Source organism: Palaemon carinicauda, chromosome 7 (genome assembly GCF_036898095.1).
Source record: "Palaemon carinicauda isolate YSFRI2023 chromosome 7, ASM3689809v2, whole genome shotgun sequence".
NCBI lineage: Eukaryota > Metazoa > Arthropoda > Malacostraca > Decapoda > Palaemonidae > Palaemon > Palaemon carinicauda.
The window spans coordinates 127,482,167-127,492,166 of NC_090731.1; positions in this window are offsets into that span (position 1 = coordinate 127,482,167).

Consider the following 10,000-nt stretch of genomic DNA (forward strand, 5'->3'; position numbering starts at 1 on the left):
AGATCAGTTTCACTACATGAAACCTTACCCATGCCCTATAAAGTCTGCATTTGCAGCTTATTCTTGAGCACATCATCAGTAGATGGAAACTGCCGCTCACAAGATATGAACTTATTTTTTGAGTAAAGTGGCTTTAAAATCCCGTTTTTCGTTCCAAGTTTTCTCCGCCTGAAGTTAAGTAAAAATTCTGCGCGTCCACGATCAACAACAGGTATTGGAGCTATCACATTGTAGTCTACTTCAACTCCTGAAACACATAAAACTTTCATTTTTCAGCTTCAATATGCTGCATTGTTCTAGCTACCTCTCGTTCAACTTGAATTCCTTTGTTTTGATCGTAGATGTAGCACAGATCATTATTCACATCACATAGGTGCCCACAGTCCTTGTAAATGAAGTTTGCACTCCCCTAAGTGCAGTACTTCTGTTCACCAGATGCTAATACTTCAGTGAGCAGTTCCTTCACTTTTAAGCCTGCTTCTACGTCCTCCAATAGGTTTGCCGAAAAAGTCCTAAGCTTAAGTTTCTGGCGAAATAATTTCTGATACAGTGTTCTACCAACTCCAGCAGTAAATCGGGTGTTCTTGGCTATAGGACGATACAGTCCCGCCGAACATTACGCTGTATTACCATCTTTTTGTGCAGCAAGCAAGGATTGTCTCAACCTATCAGTTAGCCTTCTCCACAAAACCCAGAAACTGTAAATGTCTTGTCTTCTTATGAATGGGTTTACGCCCTGGCCACAGGACGAGGACTTCTGAAAGAAACTGAAAAAGAAAATTATTTGGGTGTTATCTAATAGCCATCAGAGAATGACCAAATAAAAGGATCTACATGGCAAATCCCCTCTTTTAGATATGATTATATATGAGTTATTAGTATAATTTCCCTAACCACTTAACACCCATACATTTAAAATTACCTTGATGGAAGACTATAAACTATTGTCAGACTGTAGGACATGAACAACCTCCTTGACAGACTTCGTCTTCAAAGGTCTGAGGCATGTAAAAAAATTTTCACCTAACTATATCAATAATATACACCTGCAATATACAATGACTCAATGTATTTATTATACTAAATCATTTAATCATTCTTGCCCAGTCTTTCCAGTCTTATATTTCTCAAAACTCCCTCTCAAGAATAGTACCAAAGATATATGTTCGCTTACTTTTGAATATCACCAAGAAATATATATAAAGAAAAATAGACAGAGGGTGTAATTTCCCTACCTGGTATCATGAATTCATATTATTCGAGAGGAGTTGCTTGCCAACTGAAGACTTTTTTTAGTTGACATTCTTCACAAAAATTACAAACAAACTTTATATGACTAGTGGATATATATATATATATATATATATATATATATATATATATATATATATATATATATATATATTTATTTATCTATATATATATATATATATATATATATATATATATATATATATATATATATATATATATATATATATATGTAAATATATATATGTATATGTATATATATATATATATATATATATATATATATATATATATATATATATATATATATATATATATATATATATATATATATATATATTTTTTTTTTTTTGGGCTCAAGCCATGTCGTCCTGATGGAAGTTCCTATAGGGTAGCTTCCTAGGGTATATTACAACTACGGCGATATTCCCAGAGAATTTACCTTAAGGTACCAGAATTCTAACTCCTGGAGCGAGTATCCCTCGTGAAAGGGATATCGCGACATATCAGAGGACGTATTCTAGACACGTCACATGGCAATCTACGACCTGAACAGAGATTTCGTCTCGTAGGAGGGAGATTGACGAGATACGAATTCGGGAAAGAAAAAGGGGAGCCGCTCCCAAGGCTTCCCTATCCCCCGATTCGTATGCGTGCCTGGCGCCAATCCTGGCGCCATCTGTATTCCTTTTTGCGTAGCTTAACAACTCGGTGTTTTTTCCTGTTTTTCTCGCAAATCTTGGATTTATTCAGCTTTTCATGGCTTCTTCGTCTTCGTTGGCCTCGGATAAGTTGAGTATAGTGTCTGTTATGTATAAATGTAGGCTCTTGGTAAATTTTGAGTGATTAATAGGATTAATCTTTGATACAAGAGCCGTAGCCTACCAGAGGTGTCCTGGACACTGTCACTCGCTAGGTATAAATTAGTTAGTCAGAGTGACATTCCTGGTTGTTTTGCTTAATAAATTTTAGCTATTTAGCTTTACATAGGATTTCCTTTCGTGCTTAGTATTATTTGGCGAAGTATTCGCCATTCTGGCCTACGCTAGGCCATGTAGCCTAGTCGTTTGGTCCTAGTACTTAATGCATGATTTTGGTTTTTCCGAGTGTAATTAAAATTTTATTGAAGCTTTAGGCTATATTTTATACATTTTAGACTGTGTGGAATATTTCCAAGATTATATACGTGTGAGTTTCGGTGAATCAGGTAATCGATTCTCTTGGTGCCTAGGTTAATTGCTTATGGAGCCTTAGTATACTTTATCATACTCCCCGGTTGCTTTCTTTTCTTCGGAGAAGGTATGCAATCCCTTTCCCTCTGTTTAAGCCTTGGGCTTATCCCTAAGTGGTTTTTTCCGAATTTATTTTCGATAAAACTATACTAGGGTGTTACTGTACCTTCCTGTTCCAGCAAAGTCTGGTTCAAAGAGGGACAGAACAACAGAGTTTTTAGTCTGAGTCCGTGTTGTCTGGCTTGGGGCAGAGTCCCCCTCGCTGACCTAACACTTACAAAGGGAGCTTAGCTCCCTTAGGTCACTATCGAAGGTTTCTGTAAGTTATGATTCCTTCTTTTGTGATCGACCAGACTAAGTCCTGTTGCTGTTCTCGGGGAGGATAAAATCTTCCCTTGGGAGTAGCAACGCCTTCCTTGCTTTGGTGCTCTGGAAGCTGGCAAGTATTGCTGGCCCTTTCCCTTAGATCTCCCTTAGGCTAAGACAAAGTTCTTGGCTGCGGGTGATCTGTCAATAAAGCAAGGTTGGCAGGACCCTCTTGTCCCTTCCCCCTCTATCTCCGTAATGGCCTAGCCATTACTGTACTGTACCTTGCCGGCCGGCAGAGCTGGCCGGCAGGGGTATTACTGTACTGTACGTCATTCTACTTCTGGACCTAGTATAGGTTGGGATGTGGAATTGACTAAGCCCATTGCAGGCCGGCAGAGATGCTGGCCGGCAAGGGTCTTATGTTTTCGAGTGCTGCCCGGACCTCTCTTGGTCCCTCATCCATGCCTGCCGGCAGAGCCGGACGGCATTGGTCAAGGAAGCCTGAATTAAGTTTCTCCCCTTCCTTATATGCACTCTTTCGGTTGCCGGGCTTGGGGGGTAGTGTACTCTCTTAACCCGGCATCCATTCTATTTTCTTCTAAGTGCTGTACCTGTCCCGGCTGCCGGCCTATGAGGCCGGCAGCCGGGCAGGTGTTGTCTTCTGGTTCTTTTGCTGCCGGCTGGCATCGGTCTTGTACCTTTGCCGGCCGGCTTATGTCAGTCCTTGTCTGCCGGTCACCAAGAGTGTGGCCGGCAGCTGGGTACTACCTTGTGTAGTTGCTGGCCGGCAGTCATTGCCGGCCAACACTGGCTGTTGCTGGCCGGCAGCTACTGCCGCCGGCACAGGCCTTTGAACCAGAGGGCTGCCGCCCTATAGCTGTTAAGTAGTATACTTTAAAGCTAATTGTGGTGTGTGCCGGCCGGCAAAGGCAGGCCGGCACACATCCTCCTATACTGTACTAGTATTCTTCTGTATAGCATATACAGTAAGAAGAAAACTATAGTAAAAGTTTAGGTACAGCACTGTATCTTCTAACACTATTGTGTTTTCTTGCACAGCCCTTTGCTGTTGCCCTCAGACAGGAAGCAGAGTTCTTCCCCGTCTATTATCCAGGATTTTAAAAATCATTGCCTAGGTGTGAGCTCCACCTGTTTCCTCTGGAAACCTTGCATTGGTTACTCTAGTAGAGATAAACCATTTTGATTTTATTATCTGGAAGGCTGCAACAATGGGTTGTGAGGGAAACACAAGTGTGTGTCTTTCCTTTATGAATTGTTATGCTATACTATGCATATCCAGTGATACATAGTTCACTTGATACTCATGGAAATTTTTTCTCTTTACAGGAGGACCCTCCGAAGTGCGGAAATGTTTTCTGCAATGTCCGCAGCAAGAACCTCTGCGGACATGAGTGTTGTAGGAGACACGCAGCATGCGCTGTCTCCAAGGATGATCTCCAGTATTGGGACCCTCAGGTATGTACTGTATGCACTAACCTGATTACTGAGGCTTTTGATTCCCCTAGAACGGCGGAATCAAGGGATATAGCTAGGGAAAAGCTTCGTACTTGGGTAAGGGGCTTCAAGAAGAACACCTCTGGCCCTTATCTTCCAAGTGAGAAGATGAGGGCGTATCTTTTTCCACAGGCATCAGCTGAAGCAGTGATTCCCCAGCCTCAAGAGGAGATCCCTCAAGATCAAGTCCAGGTGGACGAGGAAGTCGCAGATGCGATGCAAGACATCCAGTTGTGTGACAGGATGTCTGACCTGGACGAAGGTTTGGAAGAAGACCTCCTGGCAGAAGGTCAGGATCAAGTTCAAACCCCGGATGTCGTAGAGGATGGGGTCGACGAGGTGTCGGCTACTCGGGTTCAGATGCCGGAGCCCATCCCCTCAACATCGGCTGGTCTCCCAGTAGAACTGGGACAGGCCCTCTCTTCGATTGTTGGAATGATCCAACAAATGCAGAAGGAGAATCAGGAGAAGGCGGCTGCAATGGAACTGCGTATGCAGTCCCTAGCAGAATCACATGGGCCCCAGAAAAGGCTCAATGTGAAAGACCTTCCCATATGCTCAGATGCTAACCCATGGAGGTATGCTGAGCACATGCCAATGACGACTGGTAAGATCGTCATTTCGGATAAGCTGGGTTCAGTTCCCCTAGAGGAGGTAGAATTCTGGCCCAGCAAGGCATCATATCCGGACTGCTATGTCCGGCTGAGAAAAGAACCAGCTTCAAGGGAAGAGACAGAGCCGAAGGAGGTCATTATTATGGACCACGCTAAGGCTCAAGCCCTACTTTCATCCTCGATGAAAGAGAGGGGCTTCTCGAATTCGAAGGTAGCTGCATTGAGCAAGAAGCTCCCTTCTTTTGTGTCCTCTCCTGATAGAGCCTTCCCCTTTTTACAAAAAGGGTTTGCGGCTGTCCTAAAGGCAGTCGAGGCCGGCAAGCCTTGCCCCTCCCTGGAGGAGTGTAAACCCTTGTCGCTGGCTCTGCCTATGGACCACAAAGACTGGAAGGATGTCCATCTGACATTCTCAGTGGGAAAGTTGGAGGCTGATATTGCCGGACGGCAATTCGGCGAGGACCTCCCCAAGCTGCCCGAATCTCTTTTACGAAGAGAGTTTGAGACCAAAGAAAGACTGGCTGCCTCAATGTCTCATCAGACCACTCTTGAGACAATGGCAAGTGACCCTAAGGTCCATGAAATGTTCATGGTAGTGGCTAAGTCTCACCTAGCCACAGTGACGAAGGACCTTTATGGCTTCATCAAGGCAAGGAGAGCTTGCAGGGAGATCGTGTTCGCCGGGGCTTCGGTGAGACACGAACCAAGGAAATTAATCTCCTCCAACATTTGGGGAAAAGACCTTTTCCCTACCGATGTGGTCAAAGAGGTTGTTGATAAGGCCGCCGTGGAGAATAGAAACCTTCTCCAGAAGTGGGGCCTGGCTATCAAAAGAAAATCTTCCCCGGATGAGGGTCCTCAACCAAAGAGGAAGAATATGAAGACTAGGCTACCATTTCGGCCAGCCAAGCCTTATAGACAGCAACAGCAACTGCAATTGCCTTTGCCTCCAGTGCCCCAGATGGTGGCACAAACCCCGACTACCTTTCAGTGGGTACCCCAGGCTGTGCCAGGTCAGTCAACCACATTCGCCCCAACGTTCGAAGGACAGTCTTCTTCCTTTCGTGCAAAACCTAGAGGAGCAGCCAGAGGCTCGTCTAGGCGCCCCTCAAGGGGAAGGGGATTCAGAGGTGGTCGTGGTCAGAGAGGCAAGACCTCAGGACGGCAGTCCAAGTGAAATGATACCGGTAGGAGGGAGACTGATGAAATTTTGGGATCGCTGGACCTTCGATCCCTGGGCCCAAAGCCTACTCAAGAATGGACTGGGTTGGAGCTGGTACAGCACTCCACCCCCATGCCTTCGGTTTTTCCAACACTCCACCCCCGTTTTGGAGGAGTACGTTCAAGAACTGTTGGAGAAAAATGTGATCCGAAAGGTGAAGTCCATCAAATTCCAAGGGAGGCTGTTTTGTGTTCCCAAGAAAGACTCGGAAAAGCTCAGAGTCATTCTGGACTTGTCACCACTCAACAAGTTCATTGTGAATTGCAAATTCAAGATGCTAACACTGCAACACATAAGGACCTTACTGCCCAAGAGGGCATACTCAGTCTCTATAGACTTGTCAGACGCCTATTGGCACATTCCAATCAGCCGTCGACTCTCCCCCTACCTAGGGTTCAGGCTACAACGGAAACTGTACGCCTTCAGAGCCATGCCATTCGGGCTAAACATAGCCCCAAGGATTTTCACGAAGCTTGCGAGCGCAGCTCTCAAACAATTACGCCTAAAGGGAATTCAGGTAGTACCCTACCTGGACGACTGGCTGGTGTGGGCAGCATCCGAGACCGAATGCTTGCAAGCTTCCAGTCAGGTGATCCAGTTCCTAGAGTACCTAGGCTTCAAGATCAACAAGAAAAAGTCTCGACTTTTTCCATCCCAAAAGTTCCAGTGGCTGGGAATCCACTGGGACCTTTTGTCACACAGTTTCTCCATACCAATGAAGAAAAGGAAGGAGATAGCGGGCTCTGTCAAGAGACTTCTAGATTCCGAAAGGATATCAAGACGCGAACAGGAGAGGGTACTAGGCTCTCTCCAGTTTGCTTCAGTGACAGACCCAGTGCTAAGAGCACAGCTAAAGGATGCAACCGGAGTTTGGAGAAGGTATGCATCAAACGCGCGAAGAGACCTGAGAAGACCAGTGCCGCCTCGGCTACGTACTCTTCTCAGACCTTGGTCCCAAGCCAGACATCTAAAGAAGTCGGTTCTTCTTCAGCCACCTCCCCCGTCGTTGACGATTCACTCAGACGCCTCAAAGGAGGGATGGGGAGGTCACTCTCATCGGAAAAAAGTCCAGGGGACTTGGTCCAAGCTATTCAGGACCTTTCATATAAACTTTCTAGAAGCTATGGCAGTGCTCCTTACCTTAAAGAAGGTCTCCCCGCGTCACTCGATCCACATAAGATTGGTGACAGACAGCGAGGTGGTTGTGAGATGCTTGAATCGACAAGGGTCGAGGTCACCACCTCTCAACCAAGTGATGTTAGCCATTTTCCGATTGGCGGAAAAGAAGAAGTGGTACCTGTCGGCAGTTCACCTTCAAGGAGTCCGCAATGTAACAGCGGACGCTCTATCCAGGTTCACACCGATAGAGTCGGAATGGTCCTTAGAAGCAGGATCATTTTCCTTCATTCTGAATCAAGTCCCAGAACTGCAAATAGTCCTCTTTGCGACGAAAGACAACAAGAAGTTGCCCCTGTACGTGTCCCCGTACGAGGACCCCTTAGCGGAAGCAGTGGACGCAATGACCCTCGACTGGAACATATGGTCCAGGATTTATCTGTTCCCTCCTCACAACCTTCTGTTGAGGGTCCTCAACAAACTGAGATCCTTCAAGGGGGTAGCGGCAATAGTGGCCCACAAGTGGGCGAACAGTATGTGGTTCCCCTTGGCGTTGGAACTACAGATGAAGTTCGTGCCGCTACCACATCCAGTTCTGACCCAGCGAGTCCAGAAGTCGACTGTCTGCGCTTCATTACAGAAAACCCAGACCCTGCAGCTCATGATTTTCTCGCTCTAGCGGTGAGAAAGCGTTTCGGGATTTCGAAAGCCAGCATAGACTTCCTAGAGGAATACAAGTGCAAATCGACTAGAAGGCAATATGAGTCATCTTGGAGAAAATTGGTGGCCTTTGTAAAGGCAAAGACTCCGCAGGAGATCTCAACAGACTTCTGCTTATCTTTCTTCATCCATCTCCATGGCCAAGGATTGGCAGCTAACACGATTTCAGTGTGTAAATCGGCTTTGATGAGACCCATTTTATTTGCCTTCCAGATCGACCTAGGTAACGAGATCTTTAATAAAGTTCCGAAAGCCTGCGCTAGGCTCAGACCTTCAGCACCTCCAAAGCCCATCTCATGGTCTTTAGACAAAGTTCTTCATTTCGCCTCCTTGTTGAGCAATGAAGAATGTGCGTTAAAGGATTTGACGCAAAAAGTTATTTTCCTATTTGCACTCGCGTCCGGGGCCAGGGTTAGTGAGATCGTAGCCCTCTCGAGAGAGGCAGGTCGTGTTCAGTTCCTGGATGGGGGGGAGCTGAACCTGTTTCCGGATCCTACGTTTCTCGCCAAGAATGAGTTACCCACCAACAGGTGGGGTCCCTGGAGAATCTGCCCTCTGAAAGAAGATGCATCTCTATGTCCAGTAGAATGCCTAAAGGTCTATCTTCGTAGAACTTCAGACTTCAAGGGTGGTCAACTATTCAGGGGAGAAACATCAGGCTCAAATTTATCTCTGAATCAACTCAGAGCGAAAATGACATATTTTATTCGCAGAGCGGATCCTGACAGTACACCCGCAGGTCACGATCCGAGGAAAGTTGCCTCATCCCTAAATATTTTTAATTGTATGGATTTTGAACATCTCCGTTCATACACGGGCTGGAAGTCTTCCAGGGTGTTCTTTCGCCACTATGCGAAGCAAGTAGAGGAACTTAAGAGATCTGTGGTAGCAGTGGGTCGTGTAGTTAACCCTACTGTTTAACTCTGCGAGGAACAGTGGTCTTAATTGGGACGATTAAGTCCAGGGTGAGTGTGTAGGTACATACAGTACTACAAACTAAATGAGGGCACCAAGTGCCCATATAGACTGTTCCTTCTTTCAAAGGTGAACCTTGCATAAGTTCAGACATGTGTGCCAAGCGTTTCTAACGCTAATGTGATTGATTTGTAATACAGATTTTTTTATGACTTGATACCTTGGTATCTTATTAAACTGGTGTTTAATGGTTTTTCTTTCAGATAAACAAGTTCTGTTTACTATCATACTTATGCTTAAAGTTTTGGGTTACCCTCTTTTATATAAATATATATATTTGTTGTTAACCTGTCTGTTTATTATCTGTCAATAAACTTGTTCTTGAGAACCTTGCGTCTCTTTCACCTGTGTCAATTTATTGGTATAATTGAGCATTTTAATTCTATGTATCTTATCTGGGATAATTCTGATAGAATTGTTCTGTTATGCAAGCTATGTTGCATTGGTTTATGTAAGTCCCCTAATGGGAGGACTCCGTCCCATAAAGGGACGAGGGCGGTTTTATTAGTTTCTTCCTATGCGGATATAAACCTTTGTCCAATACAAGTATTGTGCGGACTACTGGTCAATATATTGACGCAGTGGTTCTATACAAACTATGCTTTACTTAATATAGGGCGAGACCACTATATTAGCTTGCCTGGTATTCATACATAGATATATGTACTCTTCGAGACTTTTCCAGAGTCTAGTAGGACTCTTCCCTGTAGGGGGCAGGAAGCTCTAACATAGTTTATAGTTAGTTGAAAAGATGTATAACGGTAACATCTTAGGTCTCTAGGTCTAGTCGACCAGGAATAAATACCTCCGGGGAGTACGGCACGTTCTGAGAATCCACAGATACAGTAATGCTCTGGTACACTTCCATCAGGACGACATGGCTTGAGCCCAAAAAACGGATTTTGAGCGAAGCGAAAAATCTATTTTTGGGTGAGATAGCCATGTCGTCCTGATGGACCCGCCCTTGCCTTTCTAAGAAAGGGCTGTAGGACCCCTCCCTACATACAGTATCTGTAGCACCTCGTGTACGCTACAAGGAATACAGATGG